This window comes from Ambystoma mexicanum, chromosome 2q (assembly GCF_040938575.1).
Source record: "Ambystoma mexicanum isolate Mex_15411 chromosome 2q, UKY_AmexF1_1, whole genome shotgun sequence".
NCBI lineage: Eukaryota > Metazoa > Chordata > Amphibia > Caudata > Ambystomatidae > Ambystoma > Ambystoma mexicanum.
In genome coordinates this window covers 926,670,051-926,696,435 of record NC_090924.1, presented here as the reverse complement: position 1 = coordinate 926,696,435, position 26,385 = coordinate 926,670,051, and the positions used below count along the sequence as shown (strand labels likewise).

The following is a 26,385-nucleotide window of genomic DNA, read 5'->3' as shown; positions in this document are numbered from 1 at the left end:
CAGGGAGGGCATTCCCAGGGCAGGTAATTTCCCAGGCTATCGTTAAAGCCCTCCCTTTGCTTGGGCTTCTAACTGGCCCGGAGCATTACCTGGTCCGGCAATGCCCCCCTCCCCCGTGCTCCATTAATGTTGCTTAATTAATAAGCGGGACATCCAGTTGGCCTGAAAGTGTATCTCTCATTCATCAAAGCACAAAGGAAAAGAAAACTTGTGGCTGATTTGAGACTGTGCCAAATTCATTTGTGCACATGGATAAGGAGAAACGAGGAGCTGTGCATTTTGGGTTTGAATTCTTTAGACTGCGTTTCCCTCTTCACCTCTAAAACAGACTGGCCAGGCAACGCCGCCTACAGAAGACCGCATACTGAGTCGGAAGCAAGAACCGTGCTGGAAGCAGGATGAGTTGTGTCACGGGGAAGTAGGTTAAGTGTGTGAGTAGGCTGGGTTGGTGGGGTGATCTTGGGAGAATGGCTGATCGGGAGAGGAAATGAGCCATCTACGCTTCTGCCTTGGCAATGAGTCGGCGTATGGAGCAATAGGACGTGAAACTCCACGATGGTACCTAATAGGGATGGCAGGATGTGGTGTGCGAGGTGGGAGTGGGGAGCGGAGGCATATTCCATAGGTGTCTGGAAGTGAAACACCCTAATGGCAGGAGAATCCTGCCTGTTGGAGGCCATTCAAGGTGGCCTGAGAAAGACAGTCTTTTTTGTGAGCTGCATCCAACGGGCGGGATAAAGACCACAAAATGTGCATCCAGTTCGAAACGGTGGTCATTCTTTCTTTTTGCAAATGGTAATGTGGGGGCAAGATTAGAACTTTAAATGTGTCAAACTCCTCAGATACCCCAGTTACTCTTCTAGGTATGATAAGTACTTGCCAGTGCCTTATTGTAATAACAGCATTTGTCCTATGTTATAGTGCGCATGTCTTAACCACAGAGGCACTTCTCCTCCCATTGCATAAAGATGCCCACTTCTTTAGTCCTCTCTTCTGACCGGCTTCCCTTTTGGCATAGCGAAGCGAGTTTTAAAGAACCCTTTTATCAGGCAAGGCAGCTCTAGCAGGCAGAAGTAGCAACAGTAGGCGAAAAGTCTCACTCTGGTGTGAGAATCGTTGAAGTAGCGTTGATAGCAGGAATTGTTAGGGTATCTTTGAATGTCTTGAGCTGATATCCAGATCGTGCTCTCCCAGGCATGAGAACGTGGCATCTGCCTATGACTTGTATACTGAGAAACTGTGAACAGCCTTCCCGAAATATTGTTGCTTTTCTATCTCATGCAATGCCTGAAGCATCCCTTTCATTGAAGTGCATGTGAATTTGTCTGTCTAAAAGCACAGTGCACCGAGGGAGGGAGTTGCTGAGCTGAGTCTCATTCTGTAGTTGGGTTGATGTTTGTCCTGCACATGCTGACTTTGCGGACTGCTTCTAAAGACATTCCCCAATCCACCTGAAGAGTTTGTGGTTGTTTTTCCATGACAAGAGGATGCCTGCGACATCGGATTCCAAATGCCCTGCAGCGCAACCCCATGAGTCACCAGATGCCACTCCCAGTTATCCCAGAGGGCCCAGGTAAGATGACTGTCTACAATGTGGGGACTACTTGCAGGTGCGATCAGAGTTTTGGGTTAGTACAAAAATAAAGTCTGGGAGCCCCTCTACCGAGACCGAACACGGCCAAATAACCTGTTCTCTGAGAAGGTACCCACTCGAGAGGGTCTACAACCACGTTTTAGCTCACTGTACCTTTCACAGAGGAGAAGTATCCTTTTGCATATCAGTCTGGTCCCATCCACTTAGGCAGCCCAGCACCAAAATGCTAGGCAATTCTCCTCTGAACAAGAGTACCAACAGCGAGCCCAAACATGTGTTTCCGCCTGGTCGAGCCTCATCAGTGAGGTGACGCTGTGCCTCTCTAAGGACAGTGAGCAGGGGGTCCATGACTGCATTACCCTGGGTAACTTAGGGTGAAATCCAAAGTTCCTAAAAAGTCAAAAATAAAGGCCTAGGAGCCCCTCTACCGAGAATGAACATGGAGAAATAACCTGTTCTCTTGGAAGGTGCCCACTCGGGAGAGTCAACAACCACATTTGAGCTCAATTCATCTTTCACAGAGGAGAACTAACCATTTGCACAACAGTCTCGTCCCAACCATTTGGGCAGTCCGCCCCAACATGCTAGGCAATTCTCCTCTGAACCAGGGCTGGACTGGGAACTAAAAGAGGCCCTGGAAATAATTACTGGGGACCAAAAGAGGCCCTGGAAATAAAGTTCAAAGTGGCCCCATATGACACATTTTCAGCAAGCCCAATGCTTTTCCTATGAGAAAATTTGGAAATACCACGGAAAAGAGGCCCAGGGTGCAGAGGCCCACCGGGAATTCTCCAGAGTTCCGTATAGGCCAGTCCACCCCTGCTCTGAACAGGAGTACCAACAGCAACCCCAGACATGTGTTTTGGCCTAGTCTGGCCTCATTAGTGAGTTGAAGCACAGTGAGCAAGGGGTCCAAGACTGGATTACCCAGGAAAACCCCAATTTCCTAAATTTGATTTGTTTTTAAAAAAGGTCTGCGAGTCCCTCTACCGATAAAAAACATGGTCAGATAACCTGTTCTCTGGGAAGGTGCCCACTTGGAGGGTCTACAACCATGTTCAAACCCATACCCTTATTTAATTTGTAAGACTTTGTGTTTCACCCTAAGTAACCCAGGGTAATCCAGGCATGCACTCCTTGCTCACTGTGCTTTAGAAAGGCTCAGCTTCACCTCATAAGGTCAAAACATCTGTCTTGGGTTGCTGATAGTACTCTTGTTCAGAGGAGAATTGCCTAGCATTTCGGTGCTGGACTGCCCTTGTGGGTGTGACCAGACTGATTTACAAATGGATATTTCTTCTCAGCGAAGGGTGCAGTGAGTTAAAACCAGTGGTCGAAGTGAGCGGGAGCGATTGGGAGCGGTGCTCCTCTACTTTTTTAAATTAAGTTTTACAGTTCCTATACTTTTATTTTAAAAAGAAACCGTTCCGCAATGGTTTCGCTTTAAAATAAAAGTATAGGAAGAAGTTGAAACTTGCACTTTCACTGCAACACACTGAACGTTTCCTTAAGCAGCAGGTGCATGTGTTTGGGGGGTTGTGTTGTGTGTGGGAGGGGGTGTGGTGATGGGGTTTGTAGGGAGTGGGTGCAGGCCAACAGGGAACATAGTTCCACTACTTCTTTTTGTACACTTCGACCACTGGTTAAAACGTGGTTGTAGACCCTCCTGAGTAGAAGAAAATCCTTTGACCCGTGCTCATTCTCAGTAGAGGGACTCCCACACTCTTGTTTAATTTAGGGGTAAGTAGACAAAGCAGATGTGGAAGAGGAGACAACTGAAAACCATGGGTTGCTTAGCGCAGTTAATTGTATTGCTATTTGAAATTTCTTGTTCACTGTTGTTGGAAAGGGATCGGGGTAATGGTAACTTTGGAATCTGGAAATGTCTTGTAAAACTAGGAGTGAAGGTACTCAGCCTTTGATTGTACTGGTCTGATCAGAGATAAAGAAAATCAGATGGCGATCACAGTACTAGTGAATGTGAAGCAGCGCAACCCTGCATCATACTCACTTAAGATGACTTGAGCCAGAGAAAGCATTGCCAATGAGGGTATAGTAGTATTGAACAGGAGTGCATGCATCTTGTTCGAGTGAAGAAAATATGATTGGATGTGAGGGCTGAACTTGTATAGTCTGGTCCCTACCCTGAACCTGAAACCCTACATGTGCAACTCGGTAGCGATCCCAGGTTTAACTTCACTCTCTCATCGGACCTAGTACAGGAGCTGTAACAGGATTTAATTACTGTATTTGTGTCTTCTCTACAGTACTTCCACAACCCCATATTTGGAAAGCTGAACCACTCTGTACTCAGGGTAGAGTAACAGGGGATGTGAGCTGTGATGTAACACAGTCATCTGAATATAGATGTGGCCAACACTAACAAGTGTTTCTGAAATTTCTGTAACGGGGAGTAGCAGAGCTTGTGTGACTCCACCCGAACCACTGAATAGATGCTACAAAGTGGCAGCTATGTGTCAGACCAATCCCACAGCCTTTGAGTGCAATAGTGCTTGGCACCGACAGAGTGAGGTACTGACCTAGTTCTGCAACAAGCCATGCCTTGTCTAGCCCCTGTAAGAATAGGTTCAGCTCAGTCTAGAGAGCTGCCACTTCTTTGGAAAGAAAATTAATCTCACTTTCTGCGTACATACTAGTCGCCCAAGGCTTGTAAGTGCCTAGATTAATGGCACGATTATACTCAGAACTGTTCACCTACACACTTCCCTCAGTGCAGCACATTTGGCATAGATAAGATTACAGCATTATGGAAAGCAGTTAGAGAAGAAATGAGCACATGTGCACCAGCAACAATGGGACAGCTATTTAGACTGGTTCTCCAAAGCAACAAAGAGACAGTCAGAATTAAAAGTGGCTACAGTGAATCCTGCTGCTGCCCCGCAACCGAGTAGTCCTGGTCATGTAGCTAGCCCTGACTAACCCTACATGGGCCATCTTCCTATGATCAGTCCACCTCAATCCGCCAATCAGTCAGTCCGTCACAGCAGTCCTCAGTCTCAAATGCTCTACACGCCCAGATCCCTAGCCTCTTTAGATCTCCATCTTCAAATTCCTCTCACAACTTCAAAAGGGTTTCCAGGCTCCCCTACGCAGAGCAACACCAGCGCTTTCCCTCTCAGGCAGCTCGCGGAGGGTTGTGGGGGGCATACCATAGTCACAGTGCATGCTCCTTGGAGTGCCACCGATCTCTTCAACATGATCCAAAATTTCCCGTGATTTGAGAGGATCATGTTAAGTTCCAAGAGGAACTTACAGGTCATCATCGATTGTTACAGACACACTTGAGCCGATCTAAACCAATTGCTGAGAACTGCTCTCCCTACCAACACCTTGCATTACTCGGGCAGTAAGGCAGTGTCATAATTGGGCAGATGAGGAACCCCTCCCCGCAGTCCCCGACTGATGGGTTAACGACATTTACCGACAGATTTGTTCAGACGATCATTGAACTCTGTCCCTGAAAGCCAAAATTAACAACTGCAAGCAGGCGAAGGGTGAAAATCCGGCGGACTATCTCAAACATATTCACGCAATCTTTTGAGCAATATTCTCGAATTACGGATGCAACTATTGTGGCTCCTCAGGCTGTACTGTCACAGTTTGTTACAGATCTACAGCGGAATGAGGCTGAAGGTATCAAATTAATCTTGAATGGCTAGAAAGGAAAGAATTTGACAGAGATTCTGTTAGCTGCACAGCAATTTCAGGTGAAGAGACAAAAGGAAAGTACCGAAGCTAAGCGTATGGCATTACAAATTCAGCAGCTGCAGCTGTCCCAGAGCAGGGCAGGTTTCCGGTCAATGTCAGGGAGTCGGGATGAGGATGAGGAAGAGGAAAGGGTGCTTTTCAGCAAAGTGAACAGGGAAATGGTATTAAGAGACATAACATGAATGCCTATAATGACCAGTCCAGCTACTGTGGGGAGTTTGGGCACTGATAAGCTTAGTGTCTGAACAGACCACAGTATAACGGATGAGGTGGTACGTTAACCACACTGATTAGTTTGGCAGTACTCCTGACTCATATGCCATCACTGCGGCATGGTCATCATGATTGTCAAGGGGTCCCCAAACCTGTTGCACTGCCAATTCCACTTAATCCCACTGCTCCTTATGTTGATTGTACCATTGCTGTTCAAAAGGTGTCTGGTTGACACTGGAGCATGACGCTCAGCTTTGAAAGCCCTGAATTTCACCATGTGTATTCCAATGAAACTGTCAGTGCTGTAGGCATTGGAGGTATGCCCATGCTGCATGCTGTATCAAAACCGCGTACTGTTAGATTGGGTCCCAACTCTAACAGATGTGCATTCTTGTTGAGTCAACGTTCTCTGTTAATCTGTTTGCATTAGATCTGCTGTGTCATCTGAGTTTCTCAATCTATTGTTTCCCGGATGCTATTTTTCTTGAAATCAAAGTCCATAGGGAATTCAAGGTCTTTGCTGTGTTACAGGAGGTCCCCCTTTGATCACAGAGACCGGACCACCTTTCCCTCACTGCAACAGGGATTGTTTGACCAGGTCCCTGCCAAATTATGGTCCAACCATGGAAACGATGCAGGCTATATGCACTGTGCTGAGCCAGTAAAAATTACCTTGAACCCAGCCAAACCTCTGCCTTGTGGGCCTCGGTATCCCATTTCAAGACAAGCTGAGGAAGGTATCTGTCCAGTTATTGAATCCTGCTCGAACAAGGTACTATCTTGGCTTCTCGCAGTCCCTGAAACCCCCTGATTCTGCCCACCAAGAAACCCAGAAAAGGAAGTGTATCGTTTTTATCCAAGACATGCGTGTAGTTAATGCTACTGTCCTGCCGGCCTTCCCCATTCTCCCCAACCCAGATATCATCTTAACTTGCATCACAACATCAGGCACTTTTTTAACTGTTGATTTGTGCTCTGTGTTTATCTCAATTCCTATCCACCTTGAAAGTCAGAAACTGTTTGTCGTTACCTATAAATCCACTCAGTACAAGTTCACATGACTTTCTATGGGGTATTTAGGGACCCCCACCTTGTTTTCTCAAATTCTAAAAAGGGATCTAGACTCACTAGAGTTCACAGGAGGGTCCGTCCTGATACAGTACATGGACGATCTGCTACTGGCTTCGCCCTCCTTGGAAGTTTGTGGGCAAGATACTTTCGCACTGTTGACAACTCTTGCTGAAAAGGGTCACAAGGCATGCAGAGGCAAGTTGTTTACCTTGTGTGAGATACCTGGGCCAAGAGATTTCCACAGGACAAAGACACTTATCCCAGGATCGCATTAAGGCATTTCTGAAGGTTTCCAAGCCCCATTCCAGAAAACAGTTGAGAGAGTTCCTTGGGAAGGTCAGTTACTGTGGAGAGCAGAGACCAGGGTACGACTCCATAGTTATGCTCTTCCCGACCCTTACGCAGGATTCGACCCCAGGACGTGGAAGACTCTGTTGTCCCCATAAAGCAAGAGTTCGCTATAGCACCGTCCCTGGGATTGCCAGACTAAGACCAACTGTTTGTGTTACTTTGTGATAAATGTGATGGATTTGACATGGGAGCATTGACAACAAGTACACAGTGATAAGCATCAGCCAGTGTTGCATCATAGCATTGCATTAGATCCAGTGGCTGGTGAACTGCAGTGTGTTTGCAGGCTATTGCTGCAGCAGCACTGCTGGTACAAAAAAAAGATTAATTGGTACAAGCTCACCCTGTCGCTATCTCTGTGACCCACTCAGTGCTAGACCTGCTGATCAAGGGCAAGACAGGTGTTAAATTGTAGGTTAACAAAATATGGGAAATGGCTAGTTTCTGCTGCTATTGTTACTCTAAGTTGTTGTTCTGTTCTGAACCCAGTCTCCTGGTTGCCGACCCCACAGGATGGGGAACTGCACAATTGTCTTTTAGTTGTTGAAATGCTTATGTCACCCTGCTCAGACTTACGGGAACCCCTTTGAATAACCCGGAAATTATATTCTTCATGGCCTCCTCCTATCTCCGTAGCAAGCAGATGTTTTTTCCATGTTTTGCCAAATCAGCCCAGCTAGCTGAATTTGTGGCTTTCACTTCAGCATGTATCCTTGTGGGAGGTAAGTCGACTACCATTTACACAGACTCCAGCTATCTCATGGAGTGGTACACGATTTTGGTGACAGCAAGGCTATCTACCCTCCACAGGTGCCCCCAGTATGCATCTCCCGGCTGCCCCTGGCAAAGTCAAATGTGAAGGCCATGATCTCTCACAGTCCTTCACCTCGATAGGCAATATGCAAGCTGGCAACGCAACTCGTTTGCCGGCCTTAATAAGGTCCCTGGCTCCTAATGAAACTCTCATTTTTATTTCAATCCAACAGTCACTGATTACCTCCCTTGTCAGCCTGGCCATGTTACAAGACCAAGCCCCAGAGGTAGAAAAGGTTGCATGGACTCAGCAACTATGTAAGTTGGGGCAAGACTAACTTTGGTGTTCCCCAGATGGTTGCCTGGTGGCACCCAAAGCACTCCTACCTTACCTGGCCCGAGTGGCCTACAACATTGCATATTCAGGTATGAGCTGCCATACCAAAACCGGCAGCAATGCCCTGCCGTTTGCTACAGCCAGGTGACTGGGTCTTCGTAACCTGTGCACCAGCAGACATCAGCCCAGCAGCGCAAGTGATGAGGACTGCATCAAGTGCTGCAGACAAATGAAACCACAGTCAAATGCTCTGACCTGATCTTCTGGTCCCATGATGCCCACTGCCGCAATATCCCAACACCCACTGACAACACCATGTCCAGTTCACCCGATCCCCAGCTACCAAGAAGAAGCCCAGCTGCATCTGAAGGCTCACCCACCGGAGCTCCAGCCACTGCCCCAGCCCTGCCAGTGCCAGTTTAACCCAATACTTCAGCCTATCCAAGAGCAACAATGGAAGCAGACTCCACTGCTCCCGGTGCACATGTATGCGTAGGTTCTGAGCCAAGACCCCCAACTCCACAGTTTCTTCACTGTCGTGAGGTCTCTACAGGAGCTGCTGTTCAGGCTCCTTCAACAGGAAATGGAGGCCCTGGAGGTGACCACCCGGATTCAGGTGCCCCTCCTTGCATACCATATCCAATGCTTGACTCCACTGGACCTCACCACTCAGCTGTGAGAAGGTATGCCTTGTATTCCCGCAGAGGGCCACACAGGGCAAGTGATCCGGAAAGCAGTATATTCATGTACACTAACACACTGCTGAATCTGGCCACTGGGCAACTTGCACGTCCCAGATGTATTAGTGCATTGGCAAAGATTGAAAGCTGCACCGACTGATATGCCAGCACCTGCTGGGTTTGGACCCTGTTGCTATCATCTCTTAGTCATCCTCTTCGTTCTGATGACCACTGTGTGTTTATGGATCTGATCCTACAGATATCTCTAGCTGAACATTTATCATAGACTGGTGCAATACAGTTGCGAACATTTCAAACTGCTTGATCATTCGCCCATTACAGTCCAAGGCACACCCATAGCAGCGTCTCTTGGAACATTGACACTTTTGCACCCAGTTTTTAGTCACAGGCATTATGCCTGGAACTGAAGAGACCTATCGAATTGCCCCATGTGAATATTCCTTCTTCATGCAAACTGCATTTGTCTCTCCATCAATGGTCTTTGGCACAGCAAAACAAGCAGTGCATCGCTGGAACCTGGAGACTATTATGTGCTCCTGGATCCACAATGTGTCTGGTTATTAAACTACTGTTATTATTGTTGTGCGCTCACTGAATTGTCTCTGACTCACTGTGTTTGCTGATTTTAGAACCACATTCCACCAACCTCATAATGAGGCCCCTTGTGTTGAGTTTAGTTGTCTAAGGGGGAGAGTGTGTAGTGGGAGCAAGCTGGTGCTCCAGCCATGCCTTGCGTGCCATGCGGCCACCGGCCTCCTCAGGCCATACCGGACGGACGTAGCGCAGGGTTTGGAATTTGAGCTGCAGTTGGTATGGAGTGGCTGGGCCGTGGGCTGTTAGTGTGGCGAGCAGGACTGTGAGGTGCGGTAGATGGAAACCTCAGAATAAAAGGCATTGATTGCTGCCCATTGCCTGGGCCTCCTTTCACTCTCTCTTCCTTGTGGGGTGCCGACAGAGGACTATGGCATTCACCAATCCACCGGAAAAGTCTATGGTGGTTTTTCCACCACGGTAACAAGACTGAGATCTAATTTGCTGGTTCACTTTTTAAGATCAACAACACAACGGATGTTGCTCTGTCAATGGAACTGAACGGACGTCGCAAAATCCCTCAACAAGTTTCGTCGAAAGAGGGAAAATATGCTTCTGCGATTGGTTATGCTTTTATAATGTATGAAGATGCTTTTATAATATGTATTTTTATAGTATTCAACGGTGCTATTTGTATACATTGGACTTCGTTTTTCTGAAATGATGCATCTATAATTACATATGTTAAAAAGTGACTTACTGACTGCTGTAGTTATCATTCCTTGGTGCCCCCTCACAGCCTTTGGCAGCAGGTAGGAGGGCAACCAGGACGAGGTGTGGGCATTCACTGTGCACGCACACTACTGGTGGCCTGTAGGGTTGGTCTAAACGATCTGCCCCTTTCTCTTACTAACGCCGTGCACCAGTCCATAATGTGCAACAATGTTTTAGTGAATTGGTATAATAATTCACACATTTTCACGATGAGATTAACAACATCACAATGTGAATAACATATAAAATACGAAATACAAAATATAGAGCAATTCAATCCTATTAAAGTATGAATAACAGTAAAATACACGAGTAAAACACAATAAAAGAAGGGATTCGACAAGCAGTAATTGAATTTGAAAGTCTAGCAAAGCAAATACCCTTAAAAGTATCCAGTATAAATCCAGCAGCTTAGATATACTATTAACTGCCATCAAATCAGACCACTCAATATTATCTGCTTCACAGGATCGATATTCCCTAGGGAGGCTCAAGAGCTTGAGATTGATCATTGTTGTGGCCTCCCTATAAAGAACTGGGTGCTTGATTGTTTCAGCACAGTCAGATGTTTTACAGTCTAAATATTCTATCACTCTTAGCAATTCAACCCTAGGTCCAAACATTCCAATGTCGGGAGTTGATTAAGTTTAAATCTTATATAAATGTCCCCAGCGCTCCAAAAAGGGAGTAGAGTAATTTATCTGGACAAAATTGCCCTTTTCCTAGTAAAGTGGCTATATTCTTCGAGAATTTCATAAGTGCTCGCTTTATCCACTGTCTCACACAAGTTGTATTTGTACAGTTTTCTTTTTACATTTTCAGGGTTGTTAATTAGATCAAACAATGTAGTTAGAAATAATAGCAAATTCATACCAAATTTCTTTAGGGAAGCAATAGAGCTATTTTTTAAAAGATATTCAAGTCTACAAACAAAGAGTTGGTTGGAGGTACTAAGATCTTGCGAAACCAATGCATTTTGGCCCAAAGTATTAACGCGGCCATTGAAGTCAAACCAAACTTGTGGTAGATAACAGGGTTCGGTATCGCAAGTGAAAGGCTCAGACCTCGTTTCCAAATAATTCCTTGGAGGGAGTTTGAATATGGTCCCATATTATTCAAAATGGTCCCCATGCCATAAATTAGCCGGAGAACTACTTAAGAAAGGTAAAACTTCTGAAATGGAATAAGGGAAAAGCTACACAAACCTCAGCGAATCCTCTTTAGCTGGGAAATCAATGGCATGGACTGCATTCTCAAACGCTCCCGAAAGGCAGATTGCGAGTCATTACAAGCTACATTAAAGCCCAAATACTTAATAGATTGACTATGTTCCCGTCGGGCATTCCTCTACAGACCAGCTCATTGTTTTAGGTTTACGATTACGCGAGAAGATGAAGATCTTTCATTCACTTCCATTCACAAGAAGGTTGTTAGCCTCCACAAAGGTGGAAAAAGTGATTATCTTTCGTTGAAGACCTATATGAGTTAGAACATCAAAGAGCATCAGGTCGTCTGTGAAAGCCAACCAGTTTAATTTCAGAGATGCTAACCTTACCGGGTAAGAATTCGTAAAGGCCCACACGTAATCAATATCTGAGATATAAATGTTGAAAAGCAGTGGGGCTAAAACGCAACCCTGCCTTAGCCCCAGAAAGGTCTTAATCGCTCTGGTCAAAGTCCTATCCCTGTACCTAGGTATTATGATGGAAGAGTGAAATAAGCTTTATCAAGTTAGGGGGCAGCCCCCCGTACAACAGTTTGGACCAGAGCCTTTGCCTCATGACTATCAAATGTGTAGGACACGTGCATGGATGCCATATAGACAGTCCCAATAGTGCCATTTGATAGTGAAGCGCGAACACGCGCTAGAATAGAGCTAATCAGGGTAGTACCAACCTGTTTCCAGAAAACCCACTTGCAGCGTCAATTGATACTGAAGCGCGAACATTCGCTATAATAGAGCCATTCAGGGTAGTACCAACCTGTTTCCAGAAAACCCACTTGCAAAAGGCTCAAAATGTTTACCTTATCCACCAATATTTCAAGTTAAGTACCAGTGGTGCAAAGATCTTGCAGGTGGCGTCCAGAAGGACGATCAGTCCATAGTTTGATGGATTTGACCGATCCCCTTTTTTATAAATGGGGATGATGTAAGATAAGCACCAAGTAGATGGCGATGTGCCAGTGTAATGAATTTCCCTGAAAAGAATGTAGAAGATGTTGGACCAAAGGTAAGCGTCTTGCTTTAAAGTAATAGGGGCTAGATTATCAGGGCACGGCGCCCTGGAAGATTTACTCATTTTAATATGATCACTTATATCTAAAGGATCCTAAAGATTCCATATCAATGCCCCCGCGATATCGACTGGTAGGTAAAGGGCGCACTTTAGACCACCTACTGGCCCAGGCAGGCTGCTTCTGGAGCAATTGTCATCACAGGAAGTTTGACAGCAAAGGGGGGGGTGTCAGAGCAGATAATATGCCATTGCAGAATGTGTTTAGTGTTGCAGAAGTAGCTTTGAGTGGGGGTGTGGGGGCGGAGCGGTGTTCTGCGCTTTAACATTGTTCAGCAAATATCTGCACCTTACCTTTGCTTTCAATAGATCTCCCACTTCTTACCCCCTGTGCCCTCCAACCAATGAGTAAACCATAGGATATATAAGTGCTAACCTTACTTAAGTCCCTCTCTCTTCTTCCATGATCTAACGTTTCTGATTTCGTAACCTTGGCAACGTTTATTGCCCGCCATTATCTTGCTTTCAGAACTTTTACAGACTGTACACCTCAATCTTCCCTTCTTCCACTATGGCCCTGAGCAGGTTGACTTCTTGTATGAAATGACTTCTAAGGTGATGTAGGGCTCAGTTTCAACACTGCTCGCACACAGCCTTCATCGGCAGTAGCTTGATGAATACCGCGTGCATACCATTAACATACTTGGCCAGATAACTGCATAAAATATACATAGAAAACACACATTTACATACAGTAAACATGCCTATACATCCATATGATAAAGAGGAGCGAGCCCTGAAATAAGACACCTAAAAATAAGACACGTTAAAACCAAATTATCACACCTTAACCCCAGTGATAAATTGTAACACAGAAATAGCACAGTGCAAAATAAAAAGACAGTATGCTAAAAGGCTGTGCTCAGTTTTGCATAAGTTGATGGACGAGACAGCTACTGAAGCACTGCTTGTGGGGAAAGGAAGGTACAGAAAGCAAAGGATAGCTTCCATCAGGAAGTCGGATGAACAAAATTACAAGGATCAAAACAACGAATTAAATGCGGCACGTCGTGAGTACTGCAACGTGTGATCTGAGTTCTCACTGCTTGTGCACACTCTCGAGGTTTCCTTCACAACTTATGGGTCAAATGGTCTATGTTGCCCACTCATACTTCAAGATGTGCACCTCAGTAAAATAAAAAGGAAACGATAAGAGAGACATAGGTTTCGCTTTGGCCGATTTTTTTAAAAAGAACCCGATACTTTAAAAGGTTGTGTAAGGCCGTGAACGATAGACACGTGAGCTGGTAATCGACAGATTACTCAATAACGTGTGCACTACAAGTTAACTCTTGGGAGCCTAAAGTACTACAGATATGTTTTTTTTTCGTTATACTGTTTTACCTAGAAATCGCATGAGCACAGGCGACCATTTGATTGCTGTTTTTAATATTTGTCCATACTAATGCAGCTTTACTGTGATTATGTTTGTTCTTGTAGTTTATTGGAAACACTGTTCCGGGGAGGATAGCTCAGCGGAAGACGACACGAAGCAACACAGGTTCGATCACGGTGTCCGCGCTTAGAAACCTCTGGGTGTTTAATTATAAAGACGCAACTAAGACAAAAAAAAAAAAAAAAACAATTACTGTAACAGCGCCTGGATGCCTGTGGGCTGTGTGAGCGCTTTCATTTTCGATACCTTGGAAAATGTTTTTATTTTTATATAGAGATTCGGTAATTATTTGTGCTGATTTTATGTCATATGTAGAAATAAAGCGTAAAGAAAAATGCTAAGAGAGAAAGAGTGAGAGAGACAGTGAGGGATAGTGGGCAAAGAGAGAGATACCGTGACGGAGAGAGAGACAAAGACAGAAATAGAGTGAGAGAGAGGGAGATAGACCGGGATAGACAGAAAACGAAGGATTGGAGTACAAAGACAGAGCGAGAGAGAGGGAGCACAAAAAAGAGAGCGATGACAAGAGAGTGAAAGAGAAGACAGCGAGGGAGAGTTTTATAGAGGGAATGCGAAGAGACAGACAGAGAAAAGAGAGAGATAGAGTGATGAGAGGGGAGGAGGGAGAGAGAGAGAAAGTGAGGACAGAAAGAGAGCAAAACAGAGAGGAAGGACAAAGAGCGAGAGAGGGCAGAGAGATTCAGAGAGACACAGAGGGAGAGTGAGAAAAGGGGGTCGAGAGTGAGAAAGCAAGAGATAGAGAGAGACAGACAAAGAGAGAATGCTACCTGAGTCACAAAGACGTGCACCTTCTTCTCTGAGCTTCACACTGAGGTGAACTGGAAGGCTGGAGCAGAGGTACCCCTGAGCAAGTCTTTGTAAATCTCTTATCCACGTGTGCAAGGCCAAACTTGAGGCGCCCATAGGCTTCCCTTGTTTGCTCGTGTGCAAATCTTTGTGAAAAAGGCACATCCTGTTGATTTGTGTGAGAACACTGCAGTAATGCCATCGAAATTGTAATTATATTGGATCTGGCATCATCCTCCTATAAGATATGATATCTTATTTGCATCGCGCTCGTGCACAAGTGTTTCACAGGAAGTGTCCACAGGAAGTGTCCTTACATTATCTTTGACCTTATGAGGACGTGATATCACAGAGTATTTAACCTCGATGAAATCGTCGTGGGAAATAAAATATATTTTGCAATCCCTTTTGCCTCCAGGTCCGGAATAATGAGATCACTTTCGTTAATCTCACTCGCTCTGATTTTGTTGACATGGAACAGCAGTTAACATCTTCCTTTGTGAATGATAACAATTGGTTATTATTACCCCAAAGATACTATTTATTTTCTTGACCCTTAGCATAAAGAGTGATCCTCTCAATCTATCATATTAATCCCCCCCCTAAAAGAAACTTCCATTCATTTTTTTCAAGACGGTTTTATTTCGGTTCTTGGACCACTGTCAAAATATTAAGAAATCACAGATGTTAGTTCACAGATTCCATAGAATGAAATCATACATCTATAGAGTGTTTTACTGTCTCTTCGGATTCCTATTTGGAAATTGCAGAATTTCTTCTTAAAGTGCACAGAGAAACCGATCCCCAGACCAAACTGTACAACCATGTAATGACAGGAGAAAGAGAGTTGGTGGTTGCAATGGGCAGGGGAGAAGTGCAGACTCCGTTTTCATCTGGGACTGCCTTTTTTTGGTTTTACACAGCCTGTAAAAATGGGCGGAGTGTTATCTGATAGGAGCAGTTGAAAGGTCACAGTAGTCTGTCCTCTCCATCCTACAGTAGCAGAAAGAGTCATGTGGACTGATGTAGTGTTTGGTCTTCAACTCTTGCTAGTGTGGGGATATTACCCAGGGTAAAACTGCCAAGCTTCATAACCATTACTATATGTGGTAACGATGTGGTAACAGTAAGTGTCCATATGAATTAGTCATGAGGACCCTGTAGTTTTGCCCATTTTGGAACCCCATTGGACTCCATTAGGAACATGCCGTACTAATAATACTGCATGGGTCATACTGCATCCATTAACAGGTAGATTTTCACAGTTTTGGGAACAAAACCCATAATTTGGATGAGCAGTAAAAAAGGTGGCATTTCATATCCTGCCCGCTTCATCACTAACTAAATTTGGAATAAGACCATAAGTGCAATCGTTGCCATGTATACTCAGAAACACCCAAAAAAACATATGCCACATGACATGTGTTTTTTTCTTCAGGAAGGTTTAGAAAAGAGTAATTTATGGAATATAAATGTACTTAAGAATTGCAATGAGGTATTTAAGCTTGTGATGGCATTTCTAAGATGTTTAGCTGTGGAACTATTGAATAAAGTTAAACACAACCGTACCGTGGCATATACAATTCCATGGCATCGGGCTCACGCTTTATCCCGTCACCAGGACTCCTGGATGGCTTATTGGGACCATAATACTCCACTAACGATTACACAGCCACATATATTGCATTGCTTGGTGCATTTGCATACCACACCGCATCGGCTAATATCCCCATAATTCACAGAACTAATCACATTGTCAACCAATTCAGGTAATGAATAGTTGACTGTTCAAATGGCGTCCCTCCTCACTGGTGTATTCATTTTACTGCTTTATTTAATTCAATCTGTCTCCCCTTCTCGCTAATAGATTAGTTTCCTATTTATAACTCTGCGTCAGATTCTCCTGAAATATAAACAAAACACAATGTTCATTTAGGTCCATGCCTTTGCTCAGTGTGACAAGCAACATCTGTCCGCACCTCACAATGCTGCATGCAAAAGCATTTTTAGAAAGAAATACAACTGTTCACTTACTGCATGAACCCAACTTACTAACTGAAAATGTGATAAATGTGTTCTGTATGAACCCAACTTACTAACTGAAAATGTGATAAATGTGTTTTTCTATTCTTTGTGCTGCATACTTCTTGTCTCTGTCAATAAACATCCGGCAGTTTCTAACAACAATATACATTTTTATGCTACACTAAACCAAGCTACCCCATTTAATGTACAAAATAAAAGTCTTCTACTTGAGACTTATGAACAAGCACATATTACCATTCAAGGGTTTCACTCAAATAATAGGCCAACATGCAGGTGAATTACCAACTCCTTCTTTATTAACTAACTTCTTCCTACTCCTCTTCTCCACCCCACAACGTCACGTCCTTTTCTCCCACCTCAATCTCAGCCCCGCCGACAACATAAGGAGGAGGACCACATATCTCAGTGAAAGCTCTCCACCAATGACATTACAACTCCTCCCTTTCTTAACAAAATAGTTCAATCACCCAATTTCCTCTATTAGTCTCGTAGGTTTTATCCATATGCGAGTTGGTCACGACTCACGCACTTGCTCTTTGTTCATCAGATGTGCTTTTCTTTCTGTGATGGTAGCTTCTCTGTCCGACAGCTCACAATCACCTAAATATGATGCATCTGAGCCCATTACACACGTTCTTTGATCTTTCCCTAAATGAGAGCTACTCAGTGGCCCCTTGTAGTGCCTGAAATAGAAGGAGCTCCTGGTAATTCCTCTTCATTTTCACCCGCTGTCATCATAGACAGCGTCTTCTTTGTGACTGTCATTGGTTCAGTCTGAAAAGGCATCATGTCTTTGCTTCTCCTAGGTATCTTCACTACCACATAATCTCCTACCTGGATGGTTTACTCCTCCGCCTTCCTCCTCTTGTCAGCATGTTCCCTCAGCTTGCTGTTTGCATGCCTGTCTTTCTCTGGCATTCCCAGATCATCCTTCTATCTGAAAATGCAGGGGATCTCTACTCTCTGTAGTGGAGAATCAACAAATCTCAATTTACTGAAAGGAGATGCCAGAGGAAATTATTTATAAATCCTAATGCATACATCCACAATCAATTTAACAATCAAATTTGTACAATACATCAAATCAAATTATATATAAAAAAAACATTTTATCTTAGTACAAGCAATAAATCATAATTGATGTGTTTTTTTCTATTTTTGCTTTTGTTCTGGCTTGGAATATAACTAATTGTTGTAACAATTCCATGTCATGTATAGATATCGAAAGCCCCAGCCCTATTTGCTCTTGTGCCCAGCATCAGAGGCGAGGCAGTTCCTATTAAGGCTGCGGACAAACCAGCTCCCGGTCTTGGCGATCATTGGTTCCCACGTGAAGGTGCCGATTGAGTCCAGGCATAGTCGTATTTGCCAGGCCTTAGGAGTGCTGCAAACTACTAGACATGTCCTCACCCTTTGTCCCAAATTGGGCCCAACATATATGTGTGCATTTGGAAAATTGGTTAATAACTATGAGGCACTGAGGAAGCCTTTTGGGATAGCTGCCTAAATTCCGAATCAAAGGGTCTACAACTTGCTCTTTTTAGGGTATGGTCTCATGTCAAAACTTTACTCCTGGATTAACTTAGTATGGAGGCATGTGTAGAGCGCCTGGTGGGTTGCTTTGAAATCTCCAAATCTGGAGAGGGCTAAGGTTTCCTATTCTGCTCCAGCTGCCTAAGTGTAGTGCCTGGATGGCATGTTTCGATGCATGGTGATAAATACTACCTTATAGAAAGCTGTGGTATTCCCATCAGACTCCAACATTTATATATTCATGGATTTTTTTATTTTATTATATTTTATCATATCTCCATTGATTGCATGTATACTGCTTTTATTGTATTGCCTAATTGCATTGTATTGTATTATCAATGTAGTACTGTCGTTCCTGATTGTTCTGATTATCATTACTATTTTATGTTTGTATGTCTCATGAGATATCTATGTTGTGTTTCGTATGTCTCATGAGATATCTATGTTGTGTAAAATCCAAATTTTAGGATTATATCACAATAAAGTATTATTATTAATGTTGTAACATTTCCAAGGTTCAGACAGGACCCAGCCGGTTTCGACGTGAAGGTGTTGTTTCACCACGTCTTCATCAGGGGTAAAAGACATTCCACAACAAGAGAAAAAGTAAAAACTATATATATATGTATATATATATATGAACACCAAAACCAATTCAATGTGATTAAGCAATTATTGTTACCTGTAGTAGCCTAATCGCCTAATGGCAATACTTAACATTCGCATACCTGGGTGACAAGAAATAACATAATAAAAACACCCCATGCTGGAAACACTTACATAAATGTCAAATGGTCCCACAGTGACTTTGGGGCCCAGGGGTGCCCATGCCTAGAGTGAAGCAAAAGTGATGCAGGGTGGAGTGAAACCAACCCTATAGCTTGATAGGAAACAGGCAGAGCACAATGGAAAAGTGCTACTACCTGTAATCATAATATCTTCCTCCGAGTAATCCAGCCTCATGAGAGGCATGCACGAAAAAGCTGCACCTGGAAACTACAGTTGTGAGGTTTCAAGAAGGCGCCTCCTACTGCGTATTGAACACTGCGCAGACACCAAACTATTCCTGCAAGTATACAGAGGTGTAATGGGGCCATCAATGCATAAGTGCATGTACAATTGTACGGTAACATCATGGTGCAAAGTGATTGAAATACATGCTACATCACTTACTTGCATGTATATAATCCATTACAATTACGGATATAGCTGCAGTCATCTTCTTTTTTGAAAGGCGCATATAAAGCATCAATGAAGCAATCAATGGAGAACCTCGAAATTCCTAAAATCACCAAGGACATTTCAAAACAAACATGCTTGTCGTCAAGAAGCCCAGAATAGCTGTAATACTATTGTGCAATGTATGATGAACAAAAATGTTGTGCATCCGGCATTCCAAGAGATCAATAATCAAGTACAAAGTGCAATCCTGCGCCCTAACATATAATAATGTAGAGAATGGCAGCACCAATCGTCAGTCCTACACTGAGGGAAAGTCCAGAATAGTTTGTATACTATTGTGCAATGCAGGATGACCACAATTGTTGCGTATCCAGCTTTACAAAACGGTCAACTATCGAATATAAAATACAATTCTATACACCGACACGTATAGTGTAAAGGATAGTAAACACGATCGTCAGTCCTGCATTAAGAGAGAGCAATTATAAATGGCCTTCACCCCATCCAAGTACGGTCTAAACGCGTGGTGCCGCCCAGCATGCCAGTGGCCCAACGCCCTCAAGTATACACAGTCTCAAACATTCCAAAACAGATGATTCATGGAATTATTTGCGCTGAAAAACGGGGATTTGTGCGCCATTCTGCCTGCAAATCCCCGTTTGTTAAACAGGGATTTGCAGGCAGAATGGCGCACAAATCCCTGTTTTTCGGCGCAAATAATTCCATGAATCAGATATACACACACAGCAGCGAAGCCGAGTCCGCAATACCAAATAATTGTTACCTTGAGAGGTAGCCCGTAGCAACCAATGGCGGCATCGGGCAGAAGTCCTGACTCGGAAGTAGAAAAGCCTCAATTATAAAGGTCTTTTGGAGAAACGTGCTTGACGGCGTATGCGACTGGGAGGAGCCAAAGCCACAGAACGAATCGGACGCCAGCAGTTTTTTGTTCTAAGTAAGGCACTTATCTCACTGTAAGTGCAATTGCATTGCAATTGTCAGCATCAAGATTGAAAAATTACTAAAACGCAAGAAAAAGTGTTTCAAAGTCGCAGAACCCCTTTTCCCAACTGATGTGGCATTCATTGGCGTAACAAATACCAGAGGTGGCTGCACCTGCAACGGAGTGTGATTGGACGGGTGTATAAGTCTAATAACATGTGTGGTAATATGTATGACAGCATATGAGGCAGGACCAAGTCCAGTTGACAAGTCCCCTCATACGTAACAGAAAATGTTTGTATAAGAACAAACTAGACAACCATCAAGCCGAATTGATGAATATAATGCATAAAGTGACACGGCATGGTCACCCCAAAACCTAAGTCGCAGCACGATATCAACCAGACACAGTGGCAACATTTTTTTGCTGTTGCTTTGAATACCAACTGCGCATGAAAAGAGCACGCGTCCAAGAATGCTCCTAAGAAGCTTAGAAAAATTATTCTTTGATGGCCGACCACAGGCACGTTGGGTCGTGATCTGGGCAATACCAGATCATGAATGTCATATAATCATATGGTATGCAGATCATGATCGTCATATAATCATATGAAACACATAATACAGATAGAGCCGTCCACTACCACCTGCAAACTTACCCATGCACTTATCCATGTGCGCGCTACACGCTGCAGGTATTTTTTGTAGCTTCCACCAGACAGGTGACAGGGCTGCACAACAGGTCTCCATGCAAGCTCAATGGAGTCTGGAAAATACGGATTGAGCCATCCACTGCCAACTGCACAATTACTGCCACACTTCTCAATGCATGCGGTCCACGCTGCAGTGTTTTTAAAGCTTCCACCAGGCAGGTGACAGGGTCGCACGCCGGGCCTCCAGACAAGTGTTGGTGTAAATACCAGGTATACCAGAGGTCATCTGGGGATTCGTCCGACTCCCAAGGGCTCAACAACCCTTTCTCCAGAATGAATGGAGGACTCAGCAAATAGCAAGTTAGAACTGTTGTTTATTGCAAAAACCGACAGGGATCATACAAGGCAATTAAGATTCTCCGGTATATCTCAACTTTATAAGACGCATTTCCCAGTTTTGATGCCACATGTTGTCATCACCTGGGCCGTCCCCAAAAACCTATCCCCACTACTGCTTGGGTGCTGAGAGTAGAAACACATATAGCTATCCCCTAAAGAAGTTATTCTACTGGCCCTCGCATGTCAGGAGGCCGACCTGCTCCATCCCCGAAAACCATCTATTACATTGTTTCAGGGTCATAGACTTACCATTGGCCCTTGCCCTTTGCCATCCACCCCTGGATTTCTGTCTCGTCATTGGCTGGATTTGGTCTCCCCAGGCCTGGGTCCCAGTTCGGTTCTCAGCCCTCTGTGCACCTCTTTAAGGTGATGTGAAATTACTATGTGTCTGAATTGTATCTGGTAGTAGACCACCTTTGCCTATGAGAGTGCGCTCACCGTTGCAACACTTGTTTGACTTCTCGTCTGGTTGGCTGAGAACGGCTCGTCTTCCCACCATGGGTGAGTGCCCATTGTCTAGTTCGGCTGCATTACGTGGTTGTGGGCCACACAAATTAGCTCTTGGGTCTGCATGAGGATTTATTCTATTTTCCTGCAGTTGGTCCCTTGTTGTCTGGAGCATGGAATGTGACTGTTGATCTCTGACCTTGGCTGTGAGCTCGTTCTGCGCTTCATGCAGCCTGAGCCTGCTCCCTTTGTCTGGTGTTCTGTGGGTTGGGGCCTTCTGTAATTTTCCTTAGACTTATAATATGATTTCTACATGTTCATGCTCTGCTATGTTTCTTATAGATTAGTCGTACGTGGTCCTACCAGGCACAATATATACTCCTGTAGTCCCATAGGGTTAATTGCCATAAGTGTCTGCAAGCTTGCTCAGGATCTCTTGTTGCCTTGCGTTTCAGTGTTGCTGCATTTGGCTAATGAGAACAATAATAAAAGCTTTGACAGTATGTGTTTGTATCAGTCCTCTATCTACAGGACTATGTAAGGATGTTCTTCGTGTGTGTGAGTGTATGTTCGCGTAATGCTGTGTAAGGCTGCAAGTATTCTTCATGACTAACGCTGAAAATTCATGGTGTCACTAGTGATGTCAGCACAGTGGTTTCTTGGTTCTTAATCGATGCAGTCCATTATAGTATTTGGATCCATGATCTCCATTGGGTTCTCTGGATCTGGAAGGATATGCACTGGCTATGATTGGAATGGCTGTCTGAGGGGATACCTCTCTGCATACGAGTCAGGCAGTGGTGAACTGGGGGATCGTCCGATAAATGAGTGACTTTGAGCATCATTGATTCTTCAGCCCATCATGCTTATGGGGGTGAGGAGGGGCATTCCTGGGACCCTCTCTTTACAAGCTCAATAGAGCCTGGAAAATAAAGATAGAGCTGTCCACTGCTGACTGCACACTTACTCCTGCACTTGTACACGCACTCGCTATGCCGTGCATTTTTCTTTTTAAACTTCCACCAGGCAGGTGAAGAGGTCGCACACTGAGTCTCCAGGCAAGCTCAATGCATTCTGGAAAATACAGATAGAGCTGTCCAATGCTGGCTGCACACTTACTCATGCACTGCTCCATGTGCGTGCTATGCACTGCTGTTTTCTTTTTAAGCTTTCACCTGGCAGGTGACAGGATTGCACACCGGGTCTCCGGCCAAGCTCAATGGAGTCTGGAAAATACAGAAAGGGCCATCCACTGCCAACAGCACACTTACTCCTGCACTCTGCCATGCACGTGCTATATGCAGTGTTTTTTTTAAGCTTCCACCAGGCAGGTGACAGCGTCGTACGCCGAGTCTCCAGGCAAGCTCAATAGAGCCTGAAAAATACAGATAGAGCCATCCACTGCTGACTGCACACTTACCGAAGCAGCAATACATAAGACTGTTCCTGGCCAGTGGTGCATGAAACAGTTCTCTAGACATAGACATTGGGGCTCATTACGAGTCTGGCGTTAACCCTGTCAGTGCTTCCAGCGGGTTGCCGCCAGCCTTGGAACATTTTACTGGCGCCTGACTTCCCAGTGCCACTGGGACATTACAAGTCTAGCGGCGCGGGAATTCAGGTGCCAGTAAAATGTTAGTCACCATCCCCTTGGGGTCCCTTAGGACTCCATGGGAGTGGGGACTCGGAAGTGCCAGCACTATGCTAATGGTGCCGGCGCTTCCATCAAGAGCCCGCCTACCTGGGCTGCTGCGCCCGGCAGAGTCAGACCTGTCGGGTGCAGTGGCCCCAGCAGGCAAACCCGTAGTTACCGGTCTGGAAACAAGGGTGCCAGTGAGCTTACCTGCACATTTGTCCTATGAATTAATACAATTCCAGATAGGATTTAATAGTAGGAGCCCTGTGTAAAAGCTATATCACTTGGAGATGGAACACAGTGCAAGATGTTTCTTCTCTGTAATTTGTTAAGGATTTCAATCAGGCGACACACACCTTGGTCTCGGCCTAGTATGCAGCGCACGACTGAAATGCCTATCTCTTTATACGTATAGATCCAATATTGAGATGGTACATCACTCATATCACACCCCCTTTTCAAATACCACGGGTCACAATGGACCATGAACCAGGCTGGTTGGTAAAATACAATACTTATTTATTTATTTTAAAATTCAAAAGAAATCATACACTTTTCAATATGGAGCAGCACTCACCAACGGGTTGATAATTGCAATGAGAATGCGAGCAATGCACTGGGTTTAACCTGCTAGTGGAACATAGATACAGCACAGCGGAATAGGAGCACTTTTTGATTTAGGAAAGATAGCACGCAAGTTAGAATTTCCCCCTGCAATGTTCCCTCAACCCACAAATAATCAACTCTGAGTGGATGGAAGCAGCAGGTAATCAGGAATAAGAAACAGGAAACAGAATACAAATCTGAGCTTCCCTTCTGAAATAGGAGAGAAAAACAGATTTTAAACCACTTGCAATGTTATGAAATGACACTCGGAAATGCACAACTAAGTAATGAATGTATTAAAAACCTTGAAACAAATAAAATTCCTCACTAAAGCAACAATGCAAAGACACTAATAATCACAATCATGGATTACAAAGAGCATACAGATTGAAAATGAGTGGAAAGTTTGAAACAGATTGCAGCAAAATGACACGTTGGAAACTTTGCAATTTTCTTTAACTCCCGCCTGAAATTACCTAAACGGTTTTTAATAAAAAGGGGTGAAATACACTGATTTGGAGTGCGGTTCTAGAAGTGAAACTATGTTTCTAGCTGGTAAATCGGGTGAGTTATGCAAGATATAAAAAGGTGCGCTTTGAGTAAAATGGAGCTGTGAAATAGGAAAGGAAATCAGTTGTGACAAGAACAGTTTTACTTTACACTAGAGTATTCAGGCTAGGCTGCCATTGAGGGACACAGTAAGCTCCAGGGTTGATTTGCGACTTCAACCCCCTGTCTCCAGCACCCAACCCTGGTGGAAACCAGTCTGATCACTCGAAATATGAATAATGGCTTAGAATTACACAAGACAAAATTACTAAAGAGATGGCGCTAGCACTAGAAATCAAGGACAAGGTTGCAAGAATGAGTCTGACAGTTTCAACAAGTTATCAGGATAAGGATAGGATTAAAGTATCAGGTGTATCAGACTGCGTAGGTATGTTTTCCAATATCTCAGTTATGTCTTCCTCTTCACTCAAACACAGAGTGTCTCCAAATTCCCCCTCCTCCTCACCTGATGTAAGGAGTAGTCCAGCCTCTTCTGACGAGTACGATGCCCGTGAGTCTTGCCCTTCTTAAGTAGGTAAGGCCGGCCTCGGAAGGAAGCCACTGTGACCTCGGAAACGGGTCAACAGAGACTCCCCTCCGCGACAGACAAGACGGAGTAGGGGAAAAGCCTTGCGGCACAAAAACCCCTCTGGATGATGATCCCAGCGATCCGGAAGCAGAGAAGGGGAGCGAGCGTACAAGCGTAGCAGTCCAATGTCCAGGCACAGACAGAGCCGGGAGATGCAGATAGAGAGCGGAGGGAACCGGAAGGAAAAGAATGCTAAACTGGAGCAGGAATCAATGGCGAAAGAAGCCAAGGAGAGTCCGGAGGGAAGCAGAGAGAGAGAAATAAGGAGGAAAAACCAAGATACAAGGCGAGGAAAAGGGCGGAACACCGCCAAGGGAAATAACAAGGAGGATGGCAACGAAAGGGTAGTACGAGAGTTGCAACGCGCCGAGCCGCCGAAAGTGGAAAGTAAAAATACACTTGGCGGCGGCCATCTTGGAAAGAACTAGACCGTCAAAAGACGACTAGGGAGGAGACGTGACGGCACAACACGTTGGCGGCCATGTTTCCACCTGTTCCACAACCGCCAGGAACCCGCGGTTGTGACAGTATGCCCCCTTCTAAGGTGGCTCCCTCCCGGCTTGCTGGGATGGAGCCTATGAAACTGTCGCAACAAACAGGAAACATGTACATGAGGCCGGGGTTCCCAGGTATCCTCAGATGAAGGATATCCTTTCCAATGGATGAGATATTCAAGGCGTCCTCTGTGGTACCGGGAGTCTCGGATGTGGGAGACTTCATACTCATCCGAGATGGGATCCGGTAGGATTTGTAGTTTGGGAGTATTCTGCTTCCGGTCGTCCGACACAAAAGGGCGCAATTGAGAGGCATGAAACGTCGGATGAATCCGACTAAGGGTTCCTGGTAATTTGAGGCGATAGGCCACTGGGTTGATCTTATTCAGTATCTCAAAGGGTCCGATGTACCGAGGAGACAACTTAGAAGGACGGACCCAACGAGGCAGGAACTTAGTACACAACATAACTTTGGACCCCTTCTCCCATGCCGGTACTTGGTTCCGATGTCTGTCAGCTTGTTGTTTGTTCCGTATATTGGCCTTTAGGAGGCTTTGTTTAGCTGTGTTATGAGCTTCCTTTATTTCGGCCAGGAAGGCTTCAATGGAGGGTATAAGAGTCTCAGGCCAAAAGACGGGCACAATAGATTGAGGGTTGAAACCGTAAGTACAATAGAAAGGGCTAAACCCGAGGGCATCATGAACTGAGTTATTGTAAGTAAACTCTGCGGTGGAGAGTAGGGACACCCAGTTGTCTTG

General features: G+C 44.7%; 1 long non-coding RNA gene across 1 annotated transcript in view; it reads right to left on the bottom strand.

Moving 5' to 3' along the window:
- LOC138569041 (uncharacterized) overlaps window positions 1-20,181 on the bottom strand; it is a 250,181-nt gene extending 230,000 nt beyond the window's left edge. The window contains exons 1-2 of the long non-coding RNA XR_011303074.1: window positions 20,097-20,181; window positions 17,432-17,560 (exon numbers count right to left, since the gene is read on the bottom strand). This is a non-coding gene — a long non-coding RNA (uncharacterized lncRNA). The remainder of the gene's footprint in view (window positions 1-17,431; window positions 17,561-20,096) is intronic.
- Between the last annotated feature and the right edge of the window lie 6,204 nt (window positions 20,182-26,385).